The 21,105-nt window shown below is 43.0% G+C and overlaps 1 protein-coding gene across 1 annotated transcript in view; it reads left to right on the top strand.

Moving 5' to 3' along the window:
* Nucleotides 1-21,105, top strand: part of LOC126470681 (uncharacterized) — a 990,891-nt gene that overhangs the window by 588,963 nt on the left and 380,823 nt on the right. The gene's annotated exons all lie outside the window — the stretch shown is intronic.

Below are 21,105 nucleotides of genomic sequence, written 5' to 3'. Positions count from 1 at the left end.
TGTAAGTTCAACTTGATTTCTAAACTGAAGGAAACACTTCACGGCATTCGCTTCAGAACTGCTACAAATTCTTCGGGCAATAGATGGCGCCGCTCGAACTGTCAACACAACTGGCACTGCTATGAGTATCCTACGACTTCCACATCGCGGTGGCAACAAGTTATTCACAATGCTGGTGACTATTTTGAAGGTCAGTAAAACTTTGAAACACGTGTCTATTTTGTCACTATTAAAGTTCCAACACTCGTATAGGAAGCTGCTCTCATAATCTAAGCAACTTAAAGTAGGGATGTTATGTACAAATGCTCAGACTTTGTATGACTCAGAAAACGGTTACAACAGATGCTTAGATTTTGTATGAATCTTCTCTCCGGCGAAGGAATACAAAATAACAAGGGACCAAAGGACGCTGGACATTTTTCACTGCGTTTGGTTTCAAAATGCGACGTGGTCCTCGCAGTCATACTTTTCTCTTCGCCGCGCTGTACCACGAAAGTAGCCAGACATTGGCTGGTATCGCAGTATTTTCGCTTATCTTTTGATTACCGCTATAAGTTCGTTACAGATTATACTGTGCACTCTTTGATGGCAGTCATGTGCTGAGGTGTTGTACAGAGGATGAGAAAGGACGATGAATAGTTTTTAATGTCCCGTCTACGTGAGGTCATTAGAGATGGAGCACAAGTTAGGCCTTGTTCTTTCTAAAGGAACCATCCCGATATTTCTCAAAGTGACTTAGGTAAATCACGTAAAACTTAAATCTGATGATCAGAAGAGGAGCTGAACACTGATCCTTTAGAATGACAGTCCAGTACCGTAACCACTGTGTCACCGAATTGGCAGGGGGGGGGGGGAGGAGGAAGAGGGGCTGTGTGCCTGGTAGTCATGATTTCACTACATTTCTATTTTTTATCTCCATATTTAACATATTTTTGTTCGATGTAATTGCGTTTTGGCAGTGGTACTTTCCTTTTATTGTTAATATGTTTTGTGAGAATTGTTATTTCTTACTACTTACACGCTTTTTATGTTTTCGCGTACGTAAATATGCTACACGAGATCGGCATCATATTTCAGGGGCGTAATAGTATTGTTACAATTTCTGCTGTTTCCTCCAGAAGCTCTAACATATTAGCTAACATGTTCCTATTTCCATCGATTTAACAGGGTTCCTTTTTGTTGTGGCAGTGTGTTTCTTCGTATTAAAAGCTAAGCTAACTGAAAAATGTAATGAGTGTATGCTATAGAATATGTCCATCATCCCTGAAAGTTTGTAACATCATCACGGAATCGTCCTGTGTAAGGGGCAGTCAAAGAAAAAAGGGGCCCGCATGTTGCCGATGTTGTTTCGACTACGCTGCAGAAATTTCGCTGGGAAGACCTTACATATCCTCCACATAGTCTCGATCTCTCTACATGCCGTTTTCATATTTTTAGTGGATTGAAAAAAGACATTCGTGGTCGTCTATTTGCTTCGGATGAAGTGCTGCACGCCTGGAAAGAACCATGGTTCCATAAACAACCGCAAAAGCTCATTGACCGTCTTGTCTCACTGTGGGATAAATGTATTAACATACATGGCGAATACTTTTTTCCCATCAGTCTTGTTTTCGTTTGACTTCCCCTTATACTCTCAGGCCATGATGATGCTTTTGCAAAAAGAAAACAGAACACGTCTAGTCTAAACAAACATCATAATTTTCAGCTGCTCAAGTGACGATAGATAAAACTCTACGAACGAATCGATAAACTTGCAAATGAGAAACAAATACACAAAAAGGTATTTGAAAATTTTAGTTAATTCTTTGTAATACCCAAACAAAAACTGAAGCCAGATATAATTTTTTTTGCTCATTTTTTTCCAGTATTCATCCATTAACCAGTACTTTCATAATATCAAATTCATTTACAGTTTCTTTCAAAATTAAGTGTTTTGTCTCTTCAGCAGCTGTCTTCAAAATTCGTTACACAAGTAAAGCGTTGGAAACGTATGTGCTAATTTTTGTCATCATAAGGGTAAGAGGAAACAAGTCAGCACTGTCGTTTTCACCCATTACTCGTGTAACGAGTATGGATCTTTAAGGCTGTCAGTGCTAATCCAAATCTGTCCCTTCGTAAGTCGTTAAAATTTTTAAAAAACAAGACCAGCTAAATTAACGTTTGTAGCATCGCTATCAAAGAGAAACAGATGGTCAGTATTATCAAGGAACGTCGGGATAGTATGGTTTCTGTTTTACCATAATTCTCTTGACTATAGATATGACTGGCATTCCCAAATCAAAAATATTTGCAACTATCATCTTCTACTGATCGAAGTGCCCCATAGTTATTAATAATCATGGTTGGTATACCTGCTCTGCCTTCAAGATTTTCGTGATTTCGCTGAATCATGTGAGAAAAATGTACTAGTTTCCTAAATAGGAGAGGGTGGCTTCATTCCTCATCCATTTACAAACTTCTCCATTGATATTAAAGTAGAAGAGAAGCTAAACCCTATCATCCCGTTAACATCTCGTTCTCATTCCGACAATGAACACAAATGTTAGTGGTAATGAGAGTAAACAGATGCTGAACCGCAAGAAGTGATGATAAAAATTATTGCTTTTCAAAATTTCGGTAATGATTCGTGTATTACATCAGCTATGTTTCTCTTCCATGAATTATTTGTCCTGTAAGTAAGTTATAATTGTAGCTGTGATATACGAGGTGCGACAATAAAGTAATGAGACTGATGTGAAAAGAAATGTTGCTGACCGTTTTAGTCAGGTTTAGTGTTGTCTCCTTCAAAGTAGTTCCCTTCTGATTGCACACATTTTTTCCAGCGCTTCTGTAATTGATGGTAACATTTATGGAACTCATCTTCTATAATATCCTCCAAGACCCTCGTCACAGCTTTTTGGACATCTTGTGGTGTTTGAGAATGGTATCTCTTGACCGCCGTTTTGACTCTTGGAAACAGAAAAAAGTCGCACGAACTGATATCCGGTGAATAAGGTGGCTGTGGTAGCACTGAAATTTGTTTTGAGGTAAAAAAATTGCTGTACTGACAGAGCAGTATGGGATGGCGCATTAGCCGGCCGCGTGGCCGAGCGGTTCTAGGCGCTTCAGACTGAAACCGCGCGACCGCTACTGTCGCAGGTTCGAATCCTGCCTCGGGCATGGATGTGTGTGATGTCCTTAGGTTAGTTAGGTTTAAGTAGCTCTAAGTTCTAGGGGACTGATGACCTCAGAAATTAAGTCCCATAGTGCTCAGAGCCATTTGAACCATTTTTGATGGCGCATTATCGTGATGCAGAATTCAATTATCACCAATGTTGGCACGGACATGAAGAACTCTTTTACGAAGTTTTCTAAAATTTCTTTGTAGTAATATTGGCTAACTGTTTATCCAGGAGACACCCACTCTTTATGAACAATTCCCTTGGAATCAAAGAAGCACACAAGCATGCATGGTCGTCCACTGCGGTCTTCATCTTCAGCCTTCGTTCTGCCTTCACTAAACATATTATGCCAACGAAAAACTTGACCTCTTGACATTACCTCCTATACAAAAGCATTCTGAAGCTTACCGTAAGTTGTCGTCGTGTTTTCACCCAATTTAACGCAAAAAGAAATGGCATACCGTTGCGCAATATTATGCGGTTCCATTTGCGTGACGAGAGACACAAACACGTGTTAACGTATTACAGCACAACTCACGACTAAGCAGTTACATCGATGTGCCGCTTGGACTAGAAGCAGCTTATAGACCAAGATCAAAGATATTGTGCGTACACAAGCCTGCAGGGTTGCCACATCTTGCAAAGAAAATCAGTCTCATTACTTTATTGTTGCACCTCGTATGGTCAGTACATCCAGTTTTGGACAAACACCGTGGCAAATCGTTCGTAACTGTCAGTCCCATCATGTTCTTTGTCTTATCTCAGCTAATTAGTTGACAGTGCGTTATCTTTTTTCTGTTTCTCTTCTTTTATTCCTATTTTTAAAATGCATTATTGTTTTGATAAGAAGTTCAAGTGTGTGTGAATTCCTAAGGGACCAAACTGCTGAGGTCATCGGTTCCTGGACTTAAACACTGCTTAAAGTAACTTATGCTAAGAACAGCACACACACCCATGCCCGAGGGAGGACTCAAACCTCGGGCATGAGGTGCCGTGCAATCCGTGACATGGCGCCTTAAACTGCGCGGCCACTTCACGCGGCGATAAGAGGTCTTCTTCGATTTCTTAGAAGATTCACGTCCTGTGTAGCTACATGTCGAACGACATTGCTTTATTTCTTATCTTTTAATACTCACAAAGCCGACAGAATCTGTTGCAAAGCTACAACCTGTAATATTTTCTGGGTCACCTTTCTTGCGTGATCTCAATAATTTAATGATAAGTTTTGACTTCTGTACTGATTACACTATCTAACCTTTATTTTAACACACTAGGAGGCAGAAGTGAAAGAAAACAAGATCAGGGTTCACCGTACCGACGACGACGACAAGGTCATTAACATTAGTAGATACAGAGGTGCAGATGGATGTCGTGCTCACTGACTTCCAGAGGGCGTTTGACACAGTTCCGCACTGCCGCCTAATGAACAAAATACGGTCGTACGGAATATCAGACTAACTGTGTGACTGAACGGCAAAGTTTCTATCAAATAGAAAATCATTCTCGACGAAGTGAAGTCTTCAGACGTAAAAGTAACTACGGGCGTGCCCCAAGGCAGTGTTACAGAACCATTACTTTTCACAATATACGGGTGGGTAGAACGTCGTCTCCTTGGATGTTATGCTGAGTTAAGACAGTAAAGTTGTGCAGTTCAGCATAACGATAAGGGGGGGGGGGGGGGTCTCGCAAATTCTGTCATCGAATGTACATCCATTTATATAATATGTGTGGATGTTGTGTCCCAGGAGAAAGGGCAAGTATTTAGGGATACGCCAGGAACGACCAGTTCAAAGCAAAAATGTTTAGTAAATATAAAAGTTTAGTAAATAGTGAAAAAGTTTAGTAATATAACTAAACGGCAATGAGTACTTGTTTATCCTCGCTGTTGCGAAACATCTCTCTTCCTCTTAACACGTGCTCATAACTCTTAAGGTATACATTTTAGAGCCCATGTTTACCAAACAACTTTTTCTAATTATGGTCCATACTACCTCAGCAAAGAGCTAGTAGCGAAAGAGATTTGTTTTACTGTATCGAAGATCAAGAAGAGTTCACAGCTCTCATGGCATGAACTTTAGACCAAATGTTTACTAGACATTTTTTCCTCCGAATGATGGTTCCTGTTATCCCTGAATACTGACTATTTCTTCTGTGCTGTTACACTGTATATAAATGACCTAGGAGATAGCGCCGAAGTTCCATGATAATTTCGCGGATGATAATTTTGTGTACAGAGATGCCGAAACGCTAGAAAATTGTAACGAAATGCAGGAAGCCTGAAGAGTATGGAAGCTGTGTACAGGGAGTACCAATCGACCATGAAATAAAAAAACATTACCCATTTCGAACACACAGACAGAAATATTGTATGACTACACGGTTGCAGAACAATCACTGAAAGCATTTACTGACATAAAATATGTAGGAGTATACTTACGGAGCCATGTAAAGTGTAACGATCACATAAAATTTATCACCGGCAGGCAGACGCCTAGTCAATCAACAAAGGAAGTAGCTTACAAGACGTTCGTTTGACCTATGCTTGAATATTGCTTGTCAGTCTGGGATCCGTACCAGGCAGGATTGGTAGAAGAAATAGAGAAAATTCAAAAAAGAGTAGCATTTTTCCTTAGAGATTAATTTAGTAAGCGCGAAAGCGGTAAGCAGATGCTCACCCAACTTCAGGGACAGACACTGCAAGAGAGGTGTTCTGCATCATTGTGTGGTTCCCTGTTAAAGTTCCGAGAGCGTACGTGCCTAGAAGCGCCTGCTAATATATTGATTCCTCCTGTGTATACCTCTCTAAACGATTATTAACATGAAATTAGAGATATTCTAGCGCACACGGAAGCTTAGCAGCAGTTGTTCTTCTCTTCACGAAACACTCGCCACTGAAGAGGATAATGGAAAGTGACACTGGTACGCAAAGTACTCTTCGCCACAAACCGTAAGATGGCTTGCAGAGTATAGATGTAGACATAGATGTAACGCTGGTGGGAACAACATCCATTGCCGAACTGCAAAAATGCAACGGTTCAAAATGTTCAAATGTGTGTGAATTGCTAAGGGACCAAACTGCTGAGGCCATCGGTCCCTACTCTTACACACTACTTAAACTAACTTAAGCTCAGAACAACACACACACACACACACACCCATGTCCGAGGGAGGACTCGAACCTCCGGCGGGAGTGGCTGCACAATCCATGACATGGCGCCCCAAACCGATCGGCCACTCCGCGCGGCTGCAACGGTCATTGTCGAACTGCAGAAGTGATGATTAAGGAAATTCTTCTTGGTAAGGGGCAAATATTTGTTAGTTACTGCAGTGTGGCGTGCATTCACATCAGAATGTGGAAAAGCATTTCTCGCCAAATCGATAATTGTCATTTTAAATACACAATTATAAAAATTTGCATCACCTCGGTTCCGAGAGTTCCGGAACGTGTACAGAAAATTGGAATAGCAATCAATTATAAACATCATTTCCGCCAATTTTATTGCTCATGAAAACTACACATTGCATGTTGTACCATTATACAGGGAGACCTTCAGAGGTGTTGGTCCAGATTGTTGTACACACCGGTACTTACAATACCCAGTAGCACGTCCTCTTGCATTGGTTCATGCCTGTATTCGTCGTGGCATACTATCCACAAGTTCATCAATGTACTGTTGGTCCAGATTGTCCACTCCTCAACGGCGATTCGGCGTAGATCCCTCAGAGTGGTTGGTGGGTCACGTCGTCCATAAACAGCCTTTTTCAATCTATCCCAGGCATATTTCATAGGTTTCATATCTGGAGAACATGCTGGCCACTCTGGTCAAGCGATGTCGTTATCCTGAAGGAAGTCATTCACAAGATGTGCACGATGGGGATACGAATTGTCGTCCATGAAGACGAACGCCCCGCACTATCGGTCGAAGCATGGCATTCACGTACCGTACAGCCGTTACAGCGAATTGCAGGACCACCAGCGGCGTATATCGACCCCACATAATTCCATCCCAAATGCCACCTTGTTGCACTCGCTGGACAGTGTGTCTAAGGCGTTCAACCTGACCGGGTTGCTTCCAAACACGTCTCTGACGATTGTCTGGTAGCAGGCATATACCACACTGAACGGTGAAGAGAACGTGATGCCAATCCTGAGCGGTCCATTAGGCATGTTGTTGGGCCCATCTGTACCAGGCTGCACAGTGTCGTAGTTGCAAAGATGGACTTCACCATGGACGTCGGAAGTGAAGTTGCGCACAATACAGCCTATTGTGTACAGTTTCAGTCGTAACACGACGTCCTGTGGCTGCTCGAAAAGCATTATTCAACGTGGTGGCGTTGCTGTCAGGGTTCCTCTGAGCCATAATCCGTAGGTAGCGGTCATCCACGACAGTAGTAGTCCTTGGTCGGCCTGAGCGAGGCATGGCATCGACAGTTCCTGCCTCTCTGTACCTCCTCCATTTCCGAACAACATCGCTTTGGTTCACTCCGAGACGCCTGGACAGTTCCCTTGTTGAGAGCCCTTCCTGGCAGAAATTAACAATGCGGACGCCATTGAACCGCGGTATTGACCGTCTAGGTATGGTTGAACTACAGACAACACGAACCGTGTACCTCCTTCCTCGTGGAATGACTAGAAACTGATCGGCTGTCGGACCCACTCCGTGTAATAGGCGCTGCTCAGGCATGGTTGTATACATCTTTTGGCGGGTTTAGTCACATCTATGACCAGTCAAAACGACTGTGTCTGTGATACACTATCCACAGTCACCGTCTATCTTCAAGAGTTCTGGGAACCGGATGGTGCAAAACTTTTTTTGGTGTGTGTATATAGGTCATGTGTGACAAGTAAAAATAATAATAGCAATAATAATAATAATAATAATAATAAAAGAATGAAAATTTTATCAATTATGAAAATGCATCTTGGGGCGATAGGTTACGCCCTTAGCTATTCCAGTTCTTAACTAAATGTAACTCTTGGCTTACATACTCCTTCCTTTAGAGCACTTGGTTGCGGAGACAATTACGCGGTGTCCGCGAATATTTCGCAATAACACTGTTTTTGTGTCACTGTTCCCGGAGAACGGTCTAATCACCTGTGTAATCTCGGGTACTCTGCATCCGATCTTCCAACCATGTTGGGTTTGGTATTAGAATAGGATTTACTGGAGTTATTCTCCGGTAGTAGTTAGCCCTAGCTGATGTCGAAATTGCAGAAATTTGTTGTATAATTTTGGAACACGTTTCCACTAGTATTTTAATCTTTCTAGAGACTGGAAGTCTCTTTCATAGGGATCAACATAGATCCGACAAATAGCGATCATCTGAACCCAGCTCATTCTGTTCGTTCACGAGACTGAGAAAGCAGTAGACATCGGCGTCCAGTTTGACTTCCAGAACACGAAAAAATACTAGCGCAGGAAATATTAGACCCTCTTTGTGACTGAACTGAAGAGTTCCTAGCAGATTTAACACATCATGTCATTCTTAAAGGACATTAATCTTCAAGCGTAAAAGTAACTTCGAACATAGCACAAAGGAGTGTTATAGCGCTGTTACTGTTGACGATGTATGCCGGAAGCTGCACGATGTTCACGAATGATACTGTTATCGTAATGCTAGGAAACTGTGTAGCGAAATGCACGAAGACCTGTAGAGGATCGAAGCTTGGTGAAAGCATTAGCAGTTGCCCCTGAACATATACAATTATACAAACTATTAAGCATATTCATTGCACATAAATAAACGGAAGAAACCACCATTATTTGATTACTCGATTACCCAACAACCAGTGGAAATAATCACAGCCATTAAATATCAGAGCTAATTAAAGTGGAACTGTCATATAAAACTAATCCGCGAGTGTAGGGCCTACGTCCTATTCAGGAAGCTGAGCTGAAATATACCTTCCCACGCAATGTTCCGTCGACAGAACTGTCCTGCAGCTGCTGTCTTCCATCTGCCGTTAGAATAGGATAGACCTGTTACTCCACAGTCCCAGCTGGGTCACCCCCTTCTCTTGGCGTCTACAGGAACTAAGCGCACGCAAATAATGAAGAAACATATTACAGAGAAGTGGTACGCGATCAGTCTGGTGTAATGAAATGGTAGACAGCGTAAGAACAGTTTCATTCGTAGTCCAAATAATCGACGGTCACTTCCAGCCGGCATCAGTAGGCGCACGCTGATGATAATCTGAACTGTGTAAGATGAGAGCTCCTCCAGCGTCCATTTTTTTCGTTAAATGGCTGGTTCAAATGGCTCTGAGAACTATGGGACTTAACTGCTGAGGTCATCAGTCCCTAGAACTTAGAACTACTTAAACCTAACTAACCTAAGGACATCACACACATCCATGCCCGAGGCAGGATTCGAACCTGCGACCGTTGCCGTCGCGCGGTTCCGGACTCGGCCACTTCGGCCAGCTTTTTCGTTAAAGATCATCATTGTATGTTAGATACAACAAAAAATACAATATTTTGAAACAAGATGACCCGTTTGTGTTAAGGCACGCTCTCGTCTTCTAGAACAGACGCACAGGAACAGAACTGGCTGAACACATCCAGTGTGCTGCATAGCGTACACGCGTTGTCTCAGTGTGGTTGCAATCAAACGTCACTTGCTGTTCCGCTTCGAATATTGATATTTCACTTCACTAGGCAAGACAACGTTACACTACGTGATAAGTATGCGGACACCTGGCTGAAAACGACTTAAAGTTCTCGGCGCCCTCCATCGGAAATGCTTGAATTCAATATGGCGTGGCCCACCCTTACCCTCGATGACAGCTTCCTCTCCCGCAGGCATACGTTCAATCAGATGCTGGAAGGTTTCTTGGGGAATAGCAGCCCATTCTTCACGGAGTACTGCACCGAGGGATGGTATGGATGTCGGTCGGTGAGACCTGGCTCGAAGTCGGCGTTTCAAAACATCCTGAAGGTGCTCTGTAGGATTCAGGTCAGGACTCTGTGTAGGCTAGTCCATTACAGGGATGTTATTGTCGTGTAACCACTCCGCCACAGGCCGTGCATTATGAACAGGTGCTCGATCGTGTTGAAAGATGCAATCGCTATCCCCGAACTGCTCTTCAACAGTGAGAAGCAAGAAGGAGCTTAAAACATCAGTGTAGACCTTTGCTGTGATAGTGTCACGCAAAACAACTAGTAGTGCAAGCCCCATCCATGAAAAACACGACCACACCGTAACACCACCGCCTCCGAAATTTAATATTGGCACTGCAGACGCTAGCAGATAACGTTCACAGGGCATCCACCATACCCACACCCTCCCATCGGATTGTCACATTGTGTACCGTGATTCCTCACTCCACACAACGTTTTTCCACTGTTCACTCGTCCAATGTTGTGGATGTTTAGGAGTGTGGAAATGCCGCATACAGACGCATGACACAAGTGACACCCAATCACCTCACCACGTTCGAAGTCCGTGAGTTCCGCGGAGCTCCCCATTCTCCTCTTTCACGATGTCTAATGATTACTTAGGTCGCTGATATGGAGTACCTGGCAGTGGGTGGCAGCACAATGCACCTAATATGAAAAACGTATGTTTTTGGGGGTGTCCGGATTTTTTTGATCACATCGTTTATACACCACAATAAATACATGACATTGCACAAATTATTACATCAGTGTGCATGACATCATTTGGTTGAAAATAATGTAAATTGAAGGGGGAGGGGGAGAAAGGAAAGGAAAAGAGAAGAGAAGGAAGTAATAACATCAACTGCGTAGCGACTTTGTGCGGAATCAGCGGTAACGAGTGAAAATGGTTGCCAGACTGGGACTCGAACACGGGACCTCCCACTAACTAGGCACTTGCGTTAACCACTGCGCCACCCGGACATTGTTTATCGCAAATGCGCCGACTATCTCGGCGCTCTCCCAGGGCGACTCACATGGCCACCCAGGGCTACCTATCCGCACAAAGTTCTGATGCAGCTGCTATCATTAGTTCCTTCCATTTCCTTTCCTTTTTCCCCTCCCCCCTCCTCCTCCTTCAATTTACATAATATGTATCACTGCAGTGGCTTCTATGTGGTATCTGTTCTTCCGGACATGTCCGAAAGAAGAGAAACCACGCCTTCATATGGCCGAATGTGAATATTTATTCTTAATTATTTCGTGCCAATTGCAAAACTGTTCTAGTTTTTTTTTGGATAGCGTGCAGTTTTTCCATGAGGCAATAAAGTTTGTTTGATTTTTAGTTATAAGAAGATTGTTAGGGCAGCAAGCTGAGTACAAGAAAATGCCCTGCTTTCTATGAGAGTGATTAGCTCGGAAATGCAAAAGCATCGGATTTTAAAAGTTTGGCCAAGTCGAAGACATTTCGTGCATGGGATTAAAAACATCTTACATAAACCACTTGTAGATCACAAAAAAAACTTTTATTTCCGCCACTGCATACCAAATTGTGGTTGGTGAGGCAGTTTGTATGTTCTGTCTCGCCCTAAGTACCTTTCTATTAAATCTTCCTTCCTCGTTCAATAAGAATTAAAAACTGGAATTTTTTGTTGGTCCTCAAATTCAGAAATTGATGAAATATCACGAATTTAAGGAAACAATAACTGTTAGAGAAAAATATGCATGGACTGCTTTCAGGTCTGTTACGCAAAACTTTCAAGGGAATAAAAAACAACCAAATTACAATAACACTGTCGAAACCATGTTAGAAAATTTCAAACGTTGGGCTTTAACATGACTGCCAAGTCCACTTCTGACATACTAACTACTTCCTTGAAAACCAGGGACGTTATATTGAAGCGCAAGAAGAACGCTTCCACCAGGATATTAAGGAATTAGAGAAAAGGTACCTAGAAGATAGAGCAAAAGTATGATGGCCGACTAGTGTTGAATGTTGCAGAAGGGCAGTAAAGGCGAAGGCTATGCGAGGGAATAAAAAAAAATGTTCGGAGATTGAACGTAACAGAGTACTCATAACATTGTGAAACGTCTCCTTAGAAAAATTGTACATGACTGTGCTTAACCTGACACACAATATTTTTTAGCGCAACGCAATCTGACTTTCAAAAATCCCTACAAAAGAATGGCCCTGACTAACATTAACCTATACGTTTCACAAATCACTTACCTCACAAAAATCTTCGTTACTCGAACTACTGCAATACAGCGAGCGCCACTACTGCCAGCTAAATGAAAGATTCAAACTACTGAAGGCACTAACTACTGATAGGCATAGTTATCAAATGAAAGTATTTGATAGAGAACAAACAATGTATTTACCTTAATAGTGTTCAAAAGTCATAATATATATAGCAGTTCATGACATCCATTCTTACAAATTTCAAAACTCCGCCATTTCTCTCCCCACATCCACCACTGCTGGCGGCTCACCTCCAACCGCGCAACGCTACGCGCTGTTCACATCCAGCTACCCAACACTACAATGGCAGACAACAATGCACACTAGCCACAGACTGCACACAGCACAGCCAGTGATTTTCTTATAGAGCGCTACGTGGCGTTACCAATAAGAAAACCTAAACAGCCTACTTACAATTGCTAAGAGAATTGTGACAATTATTAATATATGCCTAAAAACTAGAACAATAATTATAAATATACAGACATTGTAATTTTATTTTAATATTCGAGCTTCAGTTATTCAGGTCTAGAGAATATGAGATCTTTAGTGAAAAATCCTTATGTGATAAAACAACATTTAAGTAATATTTAGAATCTTCATTACAAATTGTTTCTAGGACACGTATTTTTGAGAAATCATCTGACACAAATTTTAAAAATCCAAACTTGTGCTGTGATCACAGAACTGTAATTAAGACCTGTCTTTGAGAGTTCAGTATGGTGTGAATGCCTCATGTGGTGTTACCAGAGCGTGTAAACTTCCTGATGTGAAATTATGGAATGCTTCTTTAGTTATCCACGTAAATCTTCTCTTAGATTGTCCTCAAGGCGAGAATTCTTCCGCTGAGTTTGCTGGGAAACAAGTTGTCGAAGAAGCTTGTTTCGGAAATATTTGATGGTGAGTGTCATATCAGACCAGAAGAGCAGAAGATCAATTGCACATATTTCAACGCAAATAACCTATCATTGGAATGAATCGAAGGAGGGAAAGAACCTCTGGTTATGAAATCTCCCCGACGTAAATATTGCTGATCATACTGCCCTCAATATCTAGGAGTCGAGATAGCATGACATCTCCCTTCCACCCTCGCCGTTTATCCGCTCTGTCACTCAACAATATAAACTGCCATTGCTGTGAAGATCTTCTACTCTCCCACGTCAATATATTTGTCATTCTTTGAGACATTTGTTGTTTTGTTTTGTTTTAGGGCGCCAAAACAACTAAGATCAAACGCGCCCATGTCAGAACCTTAGAACACTAAGACGAAAAATGAGTTAAAAGCGACTTCGCGTTAAGCCCAATTGATGGAAGGAACGAGATCTAAGACCAAAGACTACTTCTTGGAGGAAGATTCACAAAATACGTCGTAGAGACAAAAGAGGTTCCGAATGTCCTTCGCCATACGGCTACGACGAATAAAAAGTAAAACGCGGTCGAAAGCCCGCGCGTCGTTCGCTGAAACGGCCGGTAATTTAAACATACAGTGGAACGTAAGAGGTTAAAAAAAGGGAATTCGGTCAGGAAATGGCGAACGGTTAAAGGTTGATGAAAATGAGTACTAATTGGGGGGGGGGGGGGAGGGGGCGGTTAAAATGGCTCTGAGCACTATGGGACTTAACATCTGATGTCATCAGTCCCCTAGAACTTAGAACTACTTAAACCTAACTAACCTAAGGACATTACACACATCCATGCCCGAGGCAGGATCCGAACCTGCGACCGTAGTCGTCGCGCGGTTCCAGACTGAAGCGCCTATAACCGCTCGGCCACATCGGTCGGCTGGTTGGGTGGGGGGTAGTATCACCACGTAACAAATGGCGACGGCTTAAAAGACAGTGTCCAATACGCAACCTAGCTAAAATGATCTCGCGGCAGGAGGGCCGGGGCCGTGAGGAGGTCGGCCAAGTAGCCGGGAGAGGTTTAATTTCCCAGAGCTTTTCCCATGAAGGGAAGACCAGCGGCAATGCCAGACGGCAGCACGGATATCTTCAGAAGGAATGGCAGAACTAGCAGGCCGAGGTAGGAGGACTGCAGCCTTGGCAGCAGCGTCAGGTCAGCAGCCTCTTTTCCCGTCAGACCGTCGTGACCAGGGACCCACATGAACATTACAGTGGCTCCCTCAAGAGTGAGCAAGTGGACGCTTTCTTCGACCCTTTGCACTAAGTTATAAACGAGCAGTGGATATCAGACGATGTGCGTGCCTGCATAGCTCGGACGTACTTGCAATTTTGCTTTCCGTATAATTGTTCGTGTCGCGTCCTACCTGTTTTAAGATTTCATTGTGAAACAAGTAATGTCATATGGTGGCATGGGGAATATTGCTCAAACCGGCGTCTGTAAAAGTGTTTGAGGTGAGTGGTGAATTCGGTAATAAACCGGTAACACAGCGCACATGGCCGTCGTGTTATGCATGGAGATCGGCGAAAAGAACATCGCGTCCTATAACAATCTTCGGATCCGGAGCCCGATTGCCAGTGGCCAGGCATGATGAGCGAATTTGGTATTTTCAGTGGCGTCCCGGTTTTTCAAGCAACGTTAGACAGGGAAAATAATACCGACAGTGAACTGTTATTTTGATTGTAAATTACGTGTACAGTGCACATATATGAATAATAGTGACTAGTCAAACCGAGGATGGTGATATGATCAATGCAGAGTACAGTGTTAATCAGTACAGTTTTATGACACTCATTCAAATGGTTCGAATGGCTCTGAGCACTATGGGACCTAACATCTGTGGTCATCAGTCCCCTAGAACTCAGAACTACTTAAACCTAACTAACCTAAGGACATCACACACATCCATGCCCGAAGCAGGATTCGAACCTGCGACCGTAGCAGTCGCGCGGTTCCGGACTGAGCGCCTAGAACCGCTAGACCACCGCGGCCGGCAACTCTCATTAAGAGATCGGAATTAATAAAGAGAATTCAAGCTGTAGATACAGTGGAAAACGAAAATTTAAATTTGGATGTAGGCATGGAATCGCGAGAAAAAGGAATAGACCTTAATCGTGTTGACACTGTATGAATGTATGATATGAAATTGCAATTGTTACGGGAACTGAAGGTCGATAATCAAAAGATAATTCCAAATAACCAAAAAATAAGTTCATTTTTGACCAAAGGATTAGAGGATTTCACAATTTTAAACAAAGACCTAAATGAACAGAAGAAAATAATAGAGAATCATCATCAAAACCTGAACAAAATGGTCGATGATCTTTATCAACAGGTGATAACAGATACGAAAACAAACGTTCTGATGACATTCAAGACATAAAACAATACTATGAAGAGAAAGAACACAAGGTGGTGGAAGTTCATTCTCAGTTAATATTACAGCGACAAGAGATTCATCAGACTATGGAAGCTAGTGCAGTAATTCACGATTCCATTATTGACATGAAAAGGTCATGGAACTAAAGTAATGCAGACGTCATGTTGATTACTGATGCACGCGGACAACCTTGTGATTTTGAACTTAATGTTAATGAACTGGAGAAATCTGTCAAAGCCAAACATAACTGAATTGCTGACAGCGATCGACATTTGAGACGAGAGGATCTCGATTTATTGATGCAAAGCTACAATGACGACTGTTATTTCAACGTAAAGAACGACGATTTCGCTTTGAAAGGGCAGTTTAAAGCCTAACGTTCGTAAATTCAAATGAGGGATATATAACAGGTCTTTGTACACAACAAGTGTGTGTCGGTGACTATATGACGGGAAAGTCAGGCGTAGAAAATGTTATGACAAGTACAAAATTCAAAACAACGTTCTTAAGTGAATATTTGGCCAAGGATCAGCAGAACGAAGTACGTAATTTATTAAGCCATGACCAACGTGCTAAGAATCGCAATCTTAACTACAAAAAATATTTTGATAAGAAATTCGAGAGAAAAATAGCTCGAAAAACAGTGTGAGAAGAAGAAGAAGAAGAAGAAGAAGAAGAGGGAGATTATTCGCTTACTTTCTAGAAGGATGAGAAAAAGTGACTGGCAAGCTAAGAAGAAGAAATTTCATGATTACTTTAGAGTGATAACAACTAGTGACGACTTTCAAAACTTTGACTTCTTTAGGAATTTATTAGTATTTTCATAAATGAGTGTGAAACATAGCTGCACTATTTTACTCAATTATTTGCATGTGACTTACTGTTGACGTGTGGCAGCAAGTGCTTTGTTTTGGCGTGATGCCACCGTGTGTTCACTCTCTATGTTCACGCGGTGCTGGTGTGCAACGTTCTGTCATCCTGATGTCACGAGTTGGTTCAAATGGCTCTGAGCACTATGCGACTTAATTTCTGAGGTAATCAGTCGCCTAGAACTTAGAACTAATTAAACCTAACTAACCTAAGGACATCACACACAACCATGCCCGAGGCAGGATTCGAACCTGCGACCGTAGCGGTCACGCGGTTCCAGACTGAAGCGCCTTTAACCGCACGGCCGATGTCACGAGTGCAGACATCTGATTCATGGCAGCAGTACTCTATCACCAATCGCTAGACCAACAGTTAGCGTGCCTTCCACCAAGCAGCATTTCAGTCGACAACATGCAAACCAGACGGTGCTTTCGACTACCCTGCACAGATAAGCTGCGCGATCGTTTTTGAAAGCCAACTTCTTGCCTTTTTCAGACATTCGTGATGAGTGACTGCCGGGTGGCACCCAACAGTCATCAAGAATATCTGAAGAAGTTGCTTTACTGACAATAGCTCTTTCTGGATGATGCCACCCAACTGAATACTCTAGAGTATCTGCACTTTAACCTTATAATATGAACAAACCGAGCTCTGCCACTATCTTTACCTACGAATCAGGCCACAATAAACTTCACTTCTTTGGCCTCAGGTATTTGTAAGACATGGTTCAAATGGCTCTGAGCACTATGGGACTTGACTTCTAAGGTCATCAGTCCCCTAGAACTTAGAACTACTTAAACCTAACTAACCTAAGGTCATCACACACATCAATGCCCGAGGCAGGATTCGAACCTGCGACCGTAGTGGTCGCGCGGTTCCAGACTGTAGCGCCTAGAGCCGCTCGGCCACACCGGTCGGCTGTAAGACATGACTTTTTCCATTTGTGATTCATTAATGGTGTGGTGGAGGGCTACCACTTTTTTTCACGATCGGTGAAGTACGTAACTTAATTTTTCTTACGTTAAAAGCATTATGATTTTTGTTAATCCAGGTCCAACTGAATCTCTTGTTTAGTTTTAAAATTTTAATTTGTCTGAATGGCACGACTGCAATCCACATTCGGCAGTATTTCCGTAGCTTGTTTGCGCAATGGCTTGGGTATAAGGTTAATCCAAAGCCAGGCTAATTTATAGTCGCAACAGGTAGTTCATTAAAGCTGTAAAGGCGAATTTCTGAGTAAGCATTCAGACTTCATTCCGTTTCTTATCGTTGTTATACATAGAAGGCTGCCTCAAGCTCGATATTAACACAACTCTATCTGCTTTCCTCCAAATGCATTCTGTTATCCCAAAGAAAATACCAGAAAATATTAATTAGCGTTATTCATCAGTCGATCGTCTTTACTTGTCGCGAACTAATTATCGCAATTCTGTTAGCCTGTGGGAGGAATGCCGTGATGCAAATATCTTTCTAATTTAATACCACGTTTCTTTCGAGATTCCGGGTTCAAGTTTATAAATATTATGAGCAGTCATCGTTAAAGGTGTATAACATTTATTAAGATTCTCTGTGACAGTAGAAAAATAATTGAAAGTCTTCCAAAACCAGCCTGTCATTTCTGGTATGGAATTAGTATTGCTCACACTTTTTTCGTTTTTTGTTTTTACTGGAATTGCATGTTTTACACAAAACACGATCTCCTAACATTATTCTGCGACAAGACAACGTTAAACTTTCCTCAAAATGGTCTGAAAATTGTTCAGTTTTTAAGAAATTTGGCTGAATCTCATTCAAAGTCAATGTGCATGCAACTGATCCAAGTTTCGTATTAATTAAATCAATAAAAAAGTATTTACGGATCGTATCGTTCAATTCTGCGTCAAGACATCTTGATTTGGGTTCTACACTGTTTTCCCAAATCATTTCAGGTGAATGCTAGGATAGATCCTTTGAATAGGCTTCGATTTATTTCCTTCGTCATCCATTATCAAACGATCAAGGACTACTTCCTTAATGACCACACCCACAGTAGGTTTGTAAACTTTAACTTTTCCCTCTTCTTCCGTTCCGTCTGATATTAAACTCACAGGAGGTGCTTTTCTGCTCAGATAACACTGAATTACGTTGGATGAAAAAGGATACTAAATTTCATGGGCTCCTCTAGATTTTACCATGCGTTATGGTTTTGAACCATACATATCAATATTGCTTTTGTATGGTTCGTTTTTGTGGAGTCGGTCCATATTTTATTAGGCTGTGGCCTTAGTCGTTTCTCATCTCTTAGAATTTATCAATAAACTTGATCCACTTACCATATATTCGCCTGACTACATGTGCCGCTCATCTCTACTTCATTTGCGTTATAGCTACAATTACATCTAATAATTCAGCCTGTTTTTCCCTATACACATTTCGTCTGTGTGAGTGGTGTCAATTCTTTCAGACATGTTAGAAGGAACAGACACCACTCACATATATATGCTAATACGCTAATATGATTATTCAATGCAGAGAACTCTTCGCCCGATCTCGTGCAGGACTTCGCGTGATGGGACGACCTGGAAGAGGAAAAAGCCTCCCACGGAGCTCACGGTTCTTCCATGAGTTCGTGCGTGGCGCACACGGGGCTCCGAGGTACTGCTGCCCAGGCTGCATTCCCTTTCCCGTGCTCCTCCCTCCATATCCTCGCTCCACCCCATCTGGCCCCTCCTTCGCCTCTCTCAGCGGTCTTACTTATGTCGACATGGCTATCCACCTGATTTCCTGTATTCCCTGCGGTTTTGTTCCCCTTGCCTTTTCTTTTTGATCCATCCTTTCTTGAGTTTTTGGTCTCCCTTTGGAGTTTGACCTACAGTACCTCCATTTCTAAATTTTCTGTCTATAGTGTGAGCCATTTGGGGAAGAACTCCCTCCCTAGCATCGATGGATACACTTTCTCCCTTCCTTTCCTTCTTCTGTCCCTGCTGTAGCCTCCCTCTCACCCCCTACGTCAGCAGCATGTGCAGTCGGTCTATGTGGTGGGGCTCTCATGTACCCATCTGGCTTAGCCCCCTGCAACACAGGGATCACATTTCTGATACCTGAGCTGTTGCCTCCCCATGTATGCCTACGAGTGGTTGCTTGTCATTCTGTAGCACTGGAACTTTTTGCAAAAACTGCCGTGCCAGAGGGCCCTTGCTATGAATGATGGGTGGCGCAGATGTGGAGATCCCCTGAGCAGAGCGGGTGGTATCAGCGCGGTTACTTTGTGTAAGAAACTTATCAAGTTCCAAAAAGCTGGCTGTTCTTCTACGGCCGTCTCTTTATCAGGTAATGGATCATTTAATGCTGCTTTTTATGAACCTGCAACTTCCCTTCCCTGGCTACGCCCTGGGAGGATCACCAGTCTCGCTAGATTGGAATGAGACACTTTCCCCACTACCTGGTCTGCACTAGAATGAATGGGGACGCGTTCACTGCAACAAAGCCGTTATTTTTTGTGGAAAATATCAAAGACAAGTATGGTTTAGTGGAGTCTCTCAGTAAGATGCGGTCAGGTTCGTTGTTTGGTCTCCCTTTGGAGTTTGCCTTACCTCCACTTCTAAATTTTCTGTCTATAGTGTGAGCCGTTTGGGAAAGAACTCCCTCCCTAGCATCTAGCATCGGATACATCTGCAGCCCTTTGTGCTTGTGCTCATCTTGTAGACGTCCTGGTGTCAATTACTCCTTACCTGTCTTTGAATATGGACCAGGGAGTCGTTTTTCACAGGGATCTCATCCTTCAAACTGATGAGAAACTCCGGGCCAATGTGGAACAACGGGGAATTCATTTTGTTCGGCATGTGCAGAAAGGTTTTAAGGACAATCGCGCCGATATTGGCTCCTTTATTCTGACTTTTGAGTGAGATAGCGCCCCCCCCCCCCCCCCCTGCCCAGAGAAAGTCGAGGTTATGTGTTATTGGTGTGACATGAAGCCATATGTCCTGCCACCCATGTGTTGCTTTCAGTGCTTGCGTTTTGGGCACATGTCTTTCCGACATATGGCGGACTCTTTATGGGGTGAATGTGGACATCCACTCCACGAGGAAAGGCCCTGTGTTCCACCACATGTGTGAGTTAATTGTCATGACCATCACTCTCCACACTCACCAGTCTGCCCAGCTGGTAACAAGGAAGACAAGATGCAACAGTGTAAGTCCCTTGATCGTTTATCTTACACTGAGACTCGTCAGAAATATGACTAACTGACTTCACCCTGTGTCGATGATTCCTGCTTTTGTCTTTGTTACGTCTTTTCCCACTCCCCCTCTTCCTCTCCCGTCTCTCTCTCCTCATCCCCTCGCCTGTAGTTCCCATGCCCTTCCCTCCAGGTACCGTTGCCCCTCCCCAGCTGAAGAAGTGTCCCCATTCTTCAGCCCCTGCCAGTGATGGGGTTTCCTCCCTGGTCCCCACCAACCAGCGTCTCTTAGGCCAGAGGCCTGCTACCACAACTTGGCCGTGGGACACACAGTCTGTGTGCCCCAAGGTCATCCGCTCTGCTCTCCAGATCTTGCAGAAGCCTGCTATCCCTTTGTGCCCTGCCCTCCTCAACCTATGAAAAGAGAAGGAGAAGAAACAAGTCCCATGACAATCCTCCGCCCCCAAGTGCCCCCAGAGGTGCCATCGCAATCTGAGTCTGACTCCTTATTTAAGAAT

Source organism: Schistocerca serialis, chromosome 3, assembly GCF_023864345.2.
Source record: "Schistocerca serialis cubense isolate TAMUIC-IGC-003099 chromosome 3, iqSchSeri2.2, whole genome shotgun sequence".
Classification (NCBI taxonomy): Eukaryota; Metazoa; Arthropoda; class Insecta; order Orthoptera; family Acrididae; genus Schistocerca; species Schistocerca serialis.
This window is presented reverse-complemented; position numbering and strand designations above follow the sequence as displayed.